We start from the raw sequence: 10,068 nt of genomic DNA, 5'->3' as shown, positions 1-10,068 counted from the left end.
CATGGTGTATCTAGGCCTTTGGGATCTTCAGGAAGTCATTTTATTTGCGGTGGATGTGTCTCCGTCGCAGCGCCTGTGAACACAGCTCTTCTATTGTTTGCTATCTGTAGAGTTCCTGTGCTGGCAAGAGTGGTCATGGGAATGCTTGCTGCCAGGCGGTCAGTTAGTAACTCCATTGAGTCACTCCTCCCTATGGTACAGTGCTGTGCGACCACCGAAGGGCCACAGGGTCTTTGCTGGAGGGACTTTCCTTATTTCCTGTTGTTCCATTTCCCTTAAATTCCTCAGCTCTCCCTGGGCCTGTGGCATTGTTCAGAATGGGATCCGTGTTTTGCCTGGCATCTTATTTCGGAGCGGATGTCTGCTTGTGCCATGACCTGTGGAAGCTGTGAAGGTGACATTAACTGGGAGGCACGCATGTCCTTTCACAGCTCTGCGTGTTTGCTGCTTGGCAAGTGAATGGTTTTTGTGGCGTAACTTAACAAATTCCTGATGAACTGAGCTACCCAGGTGGCTTTAGCTTTTTACATCTGCAGTCTGACAGAAGGGGACTTCTTAGAAACAAAATTTCACTTAGTCTCAAACAGACAGGTAGTGTTTGATTTGGGGTGGGTGTTTCTGTGGCCCTTGGTGATATGGCCAGTATAAGACCTGCCCAGATTGGGTTTGTGCCTCCTGTTTTCATAAGCAATTAGCCATCAAACAAGCAGTCATTTACCAGGGCCTGGCTGAAGTTGCCTTCCAGAGCTCCAGTTTTCAAGGGTTGGACTGGACCCAGCGTTTGGCCTTCACTCACAAAGGTAAGTCACTGCTACAGGCTCTGGAGACTGCACATCTTAGCAGCTCCTTGCGTGCTTTGCTGAGGACTGGCAGCAGGGACTTTGAAGCAGCAGCTCCCGCAGGAGTTGGTGTCGTGATCGAATCACTAACCTGCTCAGCTCCTGCTCTGGGAGCTGTCAGAGGATATTAGGGCCAGGAGGCCAGACTGCAACATACTCAAGCCTCTGTGAGTCTGGTTTCTGTCCTGAGTCTTACTCCTGGTTGGATTCCTCTGGTTCTTGCTGTGGTGAGCTCTCGGTCAGGGACAGACCTGGGAGCCATAACTCACATCAAATGAGAAATACAGCACGGGCTTGCCCATGGACAGGCAGGCCATCCTCCTGTTGGTAGTGGGCAGCAGAAGCTTCGTGGAGGGCAGAAAAGCAGACATCAGAGCCCAGCTTGTCACAGCATTTGCACAATTGTACTATGGAGCTCCCTATCCTGGTTTATGGACTCTCTCATGCACGCCTTTAGGGATAAACAAGCAAAATTGCAGGTTAGATTTGACCGGTGGAGTCAAAACCTGCTGGATGGTTATTGCTACTCACCTGGCACTATTAAATCGCACTTAGAAGGGAGGCAGACTTGGCCAACACAGTTCAGCTGTGGCTCCAGTGGTGAGAAAGAAATCCACAGCCCAGAAAGTGTTTCCACAGCTGATGATGGCCAATGCTTTTTCCAGCTCAAGAAAGCTGCTGCCAAGAACAGGACAGCATGCAAAAAGCACAAATGCCTCCTCAGCAAGGCAGCAGATGCCCCCGGGCAGCTGCCAGCAGGTTTGCTACCTACCTGCCTTCCTACTTCAGGGAAGGACATTGCCTGAAAAGCCCAACAGTTGCTTTGACTTTCAGCCTGGGCCAAGTGGGACCTTCATCAACTTCTCGCCTCGCCAGCTGCCATGAAAGCAGCGATGGCAGGTGTGAAATTGCAGGTGACTTGCTTGCTTCTGGCACTCCAGTGCTGTCCTTTTGGGCTTTTGACAGCCTCTGAGTGGGCAGAAAGAGGGCATTGCACTGAATCCATGCCTTCTGGAGCAGGCCTTGGGTCATAGAGCACTTGAGTGGAAGGAAAAGATTAAAGGGGAGACAGGAAACACTTTGTTCAGGGCTTATTCCACGGGATGATTTCTGGGAAAGGAGGGGCTGCAATCAGACAGGATGTATTCATTTTGGGATCTTGGGAAATCAAGCCCAGCCTGGCCTAAACCAAGAGGAAAATACAGTGCAGCCCACACTGCATGAAACAGCGACGTCCCTGCTTCACCTTACCTCATGTCAGCGCAAACAATCCAGATAGATAACATAAAAATCAGACATGGTGAAATGCTGGCTTCACATGAGCTACCAAGATATCCCATGGGGAAATGATACGGTTTGAGCAGAAAGACAGTGGGGCTAGTCCTAGAAAGCCCTATCCTAAGATAGAGAGAAAGGGCCCTCTCCAGTCCTCACTGTATTGCCTCCTCCTCCCTTGCCTCAGTTGGTACCAGGGACCCCAGGTTGGTCCCTGAGTGGAGAGCAGGGTATGCTGTCTGTGTCACGGGGCTGTTCCCAGAGCGGAGTCCGATCTGGATGGGCCTCGAAGGCAGCAGAGGAAAGCTCTGCAGATGAGTTACAAACTGCTGGGTCATTGTCAGAGAACGGAGAAGATCTTCGCTACTTCACAGCAAGTCACTTTTGACCAACACAACCCCTGCAAACAACCAGACGTAGCAGAGGTTCTTCTACTCTGTCAAAGGCACTTGTGGAGAAAAGCTCACCTGTCTCAGTAACCTCTTGCAACTAAAGGCAGAGGATTTGGCTCAAGCACTTGACAGTGATGAAGTAGTCATCATGAAGTCATGCAGGAGGGAGCAGGGAGACAGCCCACGTTCTCCACTGCTCTTCCTCCTTTCCTGGAGGGAAGAACAGCTCCATCTCTGTTTTGCAAGACCCTTCTCACCTGCCACTTGTGCTCTTCTCCTTGGCTTTTTTGGTGGGTACAGGGCTTAGGGTAGAGGTGAGAGACCCTCGCCACGTGTCCTTGGAGGGAAGACTGGCAGTTTGCATTGTGCGGGCAGTCAGTAAAGCCACAGTGAATTTTGCATCCGCTACTCAGACATGCAGAGTTTGCTCAGGCTGGTGGTTTATTTGCACTAAAGACAGGCCAGCCATTCACCTGAATGCATTTGTCACTCTGCTCTTTTGAACTGGGGCAGCAGGATATTACTGCTGAGGTCAGTACAGATCGATCTGGTTCATTTTCTTTTCCCTCTATTAGCTCTTTCTTCAGGAATATTCAGTGCCCCGTTTAATTTGCCCTGCCCAAATAGAGGGTTTTGCTTCTGGTATAAAATCCCAGCTGATGTGCCAGGAGAGCAATCAGGACATTAAAAAATCCATGCCTTTCCTACGATTGAGTTTAAAATCCGGATTTTAAAAACATACTGGACATAAAAAGTTTCTTGTAAAGTAACTGTAATTACTTACAATCAAGCACCTGGCTCATTGGAGTCATGTAAGTGCTGAAAAGAAGTCAGACACAGACCACCCTTTTCTCCAGACTGCAATTCATTCCGTTTGGCTGCCTTAAATTCAGAAGCAGTTCCTTTAGGTGCTGACAAAAGCGTTTCAAGTGCTGCCAGATGAAGCTAATAACACACGCGCACGCACGCCTGCGCGCACCCACACAATGGGTCAGTCAACGCTTTTGTTCTGTCACATTTGCTTCCTGTTTCCTTGCACACACACACGGCAGATTTTGGTTCTCAGCCCGTTAAATGGTGAATGACCCTTCGCAACATCCTTCCCTGTCTACTAAGCGGGAGCAAGTCTTGCAGGTCAGCCTTTTGGTGACAGAAATTGGTGATGGAGACTCCGTGGCACTTTATTCTAAAGCATTTTAAAGCACTTTATTCATGTTCCTGCGTGAGCAGGGGAAATGGAGATGGTCAGAAACAGCAGACAGATACTCTTTGCTTTCATGTCAGCATTGAAGTGTAACTCCAGAAAGTGATTCTGCTTCAGAGAAATGCACTGTGCAAGGATGAACCATCTGTCTTGGAAGAGTTTTGGGAACATGGGCTCCCCCGGACTTTGCAATGAGCAAAGCTAACTCTGAAGCGCAGGTTTCTCCCTGAGCTTGCACCTGAGGAAAGAACTTGTCAGAGGATCCTAGGAAATAGGATCTGAGGAGCCCTGAGAAGTTGCCTACTCCAAACCCCTGTCCCAGGCTGTGAGCGATACTGCAGGTGGAACTTGGTGCTGTGCACCCCGTGCAAAAAGCAGGGGCTCTCTGAGAGGAACCTGGGTGGCTCCCAGTGCAGTGGCACCCCACGTCTGCAGGGACGCTCCAAGCAACCCCAGGGATTTGGGTGCAGGGGTCCTGGACAGCGGGGTTGATTTGGTGTCTGAATCTGTTTGGCTATTTCAGAAATCCCAAGCTGGGGCTATTCGCTCTTCTAACACTGAGGTTGTGGCCTGGAAAAATGAGCTCTTGGTTTAATTTCCCAGCACTGCTGATGGCTAAGTCTGGGAAATTCATGCCTCTACCTTGTGTCTAAAACAGAATCATAGAATCCTTTAGGTTGGAAAAGACCTTTAAGATCATCGAGTCCAACCGTAAACCTAACACTGCCAAGTCCCACTAAACCACATCCCTAAGCACCACGTCTACACGTCTTTTGAATACCTCCAGGGATGGTGACAGAATGATACTGAACTCCTTAGAGAAGAGCTTTGGGACCTTCCCAGGAAGAGCAGAGGACCTGTACCAGGGGAATGACAACATGTCCTGTTCTTATCCGCCTGCCCTCTCTTATCTGCTGCCAGATACGAGGCCAAACAGGCCTTTGCTCTGATCTGGGACAGCCGTCCTTCTGTTCCCATGTCTGGAGTGGGAAAATCTAAGCCTTCAGGGTGTTTGGATGCTGTGGGAACAGGTGGAATAGGGGACCTAAAAAACAACAGATCAGAAAACATATGGGACCGCCCCAGCTCTTAATTAACCTAATTGCTGTAGCTTCCACGAAGGTCTGCATGTTTGCCTAGCGTGTTGTTTCCGGTGCAGGCAAGCACCGGTCCCTGTGATAGAGTGCAGACAGGGTAATGCTATCAGCAGCCCCTTCCTTCCCAGGAGGGGCCCAGCAGGCCAGACCACCTCCATAAAATCCAGCTGGTGGGCCCAGGGTGCAGGTCCTCCTGCCTAGATGTACAGCCCACCCCTCCGAAGAGGTGCTGTAGGCTTCTCTGGAGAGAGAGTGGGGGTGAGGAATGGGTTTTGAAAGCTAACAAGGGTTATTACAACCCAGCGGTTTGACTCGTCTGCCTGTCCTCCATCAGAGGATGTTACTTGCTGCAGGGGCAATGAGTCACTCAGGCTGCAGGTGGTCGGCTGATAAATGTATTGAGCCAGTTCACCTGCATGTTCGATGGCACAGTAAAACCACTAGATATTTATAGAAAGAAATTGCATCCTGACTGGTGAAAAGAGAACACTCTAAATGCTCTTTGGTTAAAGAGCTGTAGTCCTTTCTTCAGGGCTTCAGACCAAGAGAAAGGGTAGTCAAGAATCTTTACTAACCTCTTTTGATGCTCAGACAACAGCAAGGTTTTTTCACTTCAGAGTCACTCCTCCTCACTGAAAGTATTTGAAGAACAAAGTCACTCCCACTTTAGGTAAACATTTGTCTTTTCATGGCACTGAATTGTAAATAAAGCTGTTGTCCTAAAAATACTACAGATACCTCAAAGTTTCCTGAGGTTCAAAGATGTCCTCTAACAACAATCCTTGTGTTCTGCTGCGAACTGAAATTTGAAATCAGTTGTCCAGATGTCTGGTATAGAGCAGCCCAGCCGGCCAGCCTGCTCTTTGTAAGGGAGCAGCTATTCCCACATATGTGTTTCACTCCAGCAGAGCCTGGATCCTCTCTGAAGCGCAGGGGCTGGAGACTTGAAGCGCAGCAGAAGGAGCCGCCTTGAGAGGTGCAGAGATGCGAGCGAGCGAGGAGGGAGAGTGCAGTACCTGATGTGGGCACATCTTGTCTGGCCAGCCAAGCCAAATGTTTATCACCTTTGGATTCACTGTGCTGCCCAAAAAGCAAAACAGACGTGTAGTAGTGTTGGCAATCTCTGTAGGAACCCCATGTCTGCCAGATTCTCCCTCCCTGCCCTCCCAGCAGGTGCCAGCTGGGTTTTTGCTTTCTTTCATCCTATGATCATGTTTCATCAAAGCAAGCACAGTCAGGGGATGCAAAGCCCAAAGGCTTACTAAAATTAGGCCTGATCTTTGGTCCTGTTTGTAAGTCGTTTCTAGGCATGGTGACGTCTGACATACAAACTGGCTAAAATCAGGGTTTGCAAGTCCTAAGTGCAGCTATGTTTGTATTATTGTTTGCAAAGTCCTTTGGAGCTGCTGTGTGCCTGTTAGAACAAAACAGCAGCACACAGGCACAGATCAAAGAGCCCCGTGAAATAGATTTCAACATAGACAAGCAGCCTACGCTATCAAACTAGCTGACAAAGGAGGATCACGGGAGAAGCACCGCGGCTGTGATTTTGACACAATCAAACCATGTTCCATGCCCATGACTCAGTACTGGAGTCACACAGGTTCACTGTGGAGATCTCTTGGTCTTCTGCAAAAACAACGAATGAACAAGCTGTTAAGTCCCAACTAAGTCAATGGCGCTTCAACAGATCTTTCAAGTTGAATGTAGTGGTTTGTGTTTTAGTGGATCTGGGTCTTGCTAAAGCTTCCCTTCCCCCTTCTTCCCATCAGAGCTACTTAAATAACAGTGGTTAACAAGAAGGAATTAAGAACAGCAGTTCAAACCCCAAAGCATGACCAGAATAGGTGTTTGGAATGGCTGTACGAAATAATACCTTCAAAGAGGTGACAAATAAGCAGCAGAGGCAGGGAGGGAGAGCAAAAAGTGTGGTTTGTGCCTGTTTTGTAAACTTAGCTCATGTGGGTTTTTGAATGAAGAGGAAGTGTTGATGTCAGGTCTCTGGTTTGGCTGATTGCCTAACATGCCGTGGAAGTCAGTGCCCATTGGTAGTGCTGTCCTCGTACCTCAGCTAGAAGAACATTCGTTCGGTGCTGGATCTGAAATAACAAATCATCCCAACTCTGGTCTGCTCTTTGGGCAAGAAATTTGGTCTAGTTCAGGTCTTCATGAAGACCTGGATGACCAGCAGCGCTCCGCCAGGCCTGTGCTCAACCTGCCTGCTGCAAAATGGGCTTCTAAATGGCATGAACCAAGGTGAAGCTGATCTCATTTTGCAGCAGCCTGGGTGCGCCATGATGCACCTCTGGTGCAGAGCTCTCTGTTTTCCTTTCCCCTGCTACGTGGTGTCCCCATACGCTGCAGCTTGTGAGAAGGAAGGGGGTGTACGGGGTGCGTCGTGCCCTGGGATGGGGATGGAGCTCTGGTCTAGGATATCCTTGCGAGAGCTGAAGGGATGCAAGTTCAAAATAAATAAAAGGAAGTGATTCTCGACTCTTCACTCACCTGTGCTGGAGACTGCCCTCCCAGCAGCTCCCTCTCTGCCCCAGGGAGATGCAGGGGAAATGCTGGTGGCAGCTCTGGCTTGGGGTAAGGGGCAGCTTCTGAAATGGGCTGCTCCTAGACTGTTAGGAGCTTTATAGGCCAAGCCCAACATCTTAAACTTCACCTGAAAACAAATTGGCCATCAGGCCTAATGAACACACTCCCAGGAAGCTTTGCAAGGCATGCTTTTGTTGCGACTCTGACTATAAAGGTCTACAGCCTCTCATTTGACGAACAGACAACGGCATTTTTTTTCCTCCTAACAAGGTTTCCTTAGAAATGGATCCACTGCTGAATCCTGAGTCTGCCTGGCATATTCCGGGGGACATCTGGCGTAAATTCTTCATTATTAGATTACATTAGTTGCAGCAATAATCATTCACATGGGATTATTACATCCAAGCTTGTCTCATTGCCTTTATCCTTTCACACATTGTCTTTCCTGGTTCCCCTTCAAAGGGCTGTTGTGAGTCTGTGTTGGAGCAAGAAATTAACTCGTTAGTAATTTATGCATCATTTCCTCCAGCCACATGTATTTAGAGCAAGATCAATAAAATATAATAAGGAAGCGGGTGGGTATTGTCACTGTGGGGCTGAAATAATTCCTTTGGTATCACTGTAAATCCTTCCCTCACATATGAAAACCTGCAGTCCTGTCCATCATTAGCTTATTTTGCTAGGCTGTATCAACAGGACATTGATTCGGCTCCTTTGTGTGCTTGCAGACTTCATGTCCTGCTACTTCTGCTCGCAGCCGCGCAAAGTGCTCCGAGTGGAGGTTTAAGATTTTGAAAGAGCAGCGTTTCATAGCCTTTCTTCTGGCTCCTGTCGTGTAATTAAAGCTGTGCCACCTAACACTGGAGATTCGTTTCTGGAGTGGCTCCATGCTCTGGCAGCTGCTGCGATATTTTAGGTCTGAGAAAGGGAAAAGGATAGCAACAGGGATCCAAGCACTGCAGCTCAGGGCACGGAAATCTTGCTGTCTGTGGGAACTGGGGAGGCAAACCTGAGTGGATCTGAAAGGTCAGTGGCAGGTTCAAGAGGATCTGGAGTCCCTGACTAGAGATCTGACTGCTGGGCAGTCCTTCCTGAGTAAAAACAAACAAAAAAAACCCACAGAGGCGTCTGGTCTAGGATACTACCATCTTACTCATGGCAGTGTAAGAACATAAGAGGGGCAATGCTTGTGGGGAGAAGAGACAGCAGAGAGAGCATGCTGGATTTCTATGGCTCCTGAAGAGGCCCAGAGGTGATGCACAGGGTATCTTATCTTTCCATGTCTCTTTTCTTACCTCCTGGCTCCAATCCAGACTACCCTGCAGGGTTTCAGCTCCATGAGAACTTGAATTTGAGGAATTTGTTGCAATTTCACATTAAGAATTTCCTGAAAATGCAAGCAAAATCAAACCAGCAATTCAGCGCCCTTGCAAGCTCTGCCTGCCTGGACTCCCTGCAGATGTTTCTCCTGTGGGAGATGTCCCGGCAGTTGGCACTGATGTGGAAGGGGCTGTGTGGCCCACCTTGGCTTTAGCAATGCTCTGTCTGCTGGTCTGAGGGGATTACAGCAATGCATAGGCTCCAATTTCTGAAAGTCTCTGGCAGGAGAAGTCTTGAGATCACTGCACTCTGGAACCTGCATGTTTTGTTGCTGTAAATGTGGAGAAATCTAGGAGAGGGAGGTGGTTAAAATCCCCTAGCAGGTCTGACTCACATCCCAGAGGAATATATTCTTTGTGCGGTTGTGCTGCACCGGGCAGCACACAGTGTACGGGATGGGGCAGTGAAGTCAGAGCAATCCTGCCCTCCACAACCCCGGCGATGTTGACACAGCCTGAAGGGGAGCGCAGAGGAGATGAGATCCCGAGATTATCAGTGCAGACAGGGGAGAGGAATGTTGTTTGCTTGTAGGTCTTCTCCATCAGGACTGGCAAAATCCAAACACGGAGGGAAGAGGCAGGCAGATGCCCATGCACAGTTTGAGAGTGTAACAGAGATAAGCAAGCTCAGGGACAAAGCCAGGGGCTGTAACTTCAGCACAAGAAAAACTGGTCACAGCACAGGCCGGTTGTCTTCTGAAAGCCTTCTGGAGACAAGGGTCTGTCCAGGTCACCTGCAAGCAGCTAGTGGCGCTGCCCAGGAATGCGTACAGGACATTGCTCCCTTGTCACCTGCCCCCACGGTCCTCAGGCAGCTTCGGTGAGGCAAAAGCCAGCTATGCCTGGTCTCCACTGGAGTCCAGCGGTGATGTGGCTAACACTACCACCTTCTCAATGGCAAAGTTTGTTATCGGATAGAGTGGGTAGGCTTGCAGATGAGAGAAAAAAGACCAACTGGCAGAGAGAAGGAGGAAAGCAGAACTGAGACAGATGCTCAGACAGGATGACAGTTGTTTGCTTGGTTTCGTTCCTTTAGGAGCTGGGGTTAGAAAAGAAATCACTTCCAGGAGACACTTTCTCAGCAGAGCCACTTCGGACCAACTCCTTTGCCTTGCAGGGCCTCTCCCAGGCAGCCTGTGCAGCCAGCCCTCCCCCTGGCATTGCAACATCTCCCGCTTTCCAAAGAGACAGGAGCCCAAAGAGCAAACACAGGAAACCCCAGCCCCGGTCAAGGTCTGGGAGGTAAATTTGTAACTTAGGACAGATCGTGAGGATGCTGCTCTGTAATGTGTAAACACTCCTTTCTTTCTCCAACAGCCCAGCGCAGCTGAGAGAGCTAAT

At 49.2% G+C, this 10,068-nt stretch overlaps 1 protein-coding gene across 1 annotated transcript in view; it reads right to left on the bottom strand.

Annotated features, from left to right (window-relative positions):
• ALDH9A1 (aldehyde dehydrogenase 9 family member A1) overlaps window positions 1–10,068 on the bottom strand; it is a 533,528-nt gene that overhangs the window by 20,574 nt on the left and 502,886 nt on the right. The window lies entirely within an intron of this gene.

The sequence above is a fragment of the Gymnogyps californianus genome, chromosome 8, assembly GCF_018139145.2.
Source record: "Gymnogyps californianus isolate 813 chromosome 8, ASM1813914v2, whole genome shotgun sequence".
NCBI classification, from domain to species: Eukaryota; Metazoa; Chordata; class Aves; order Accipitriformes; family Cathartidae; genus Gymnogyps; species Gymnogyps californianus.
This window is presented reverse-complemented; position numbering and strand designations above follow the sequence as displayed.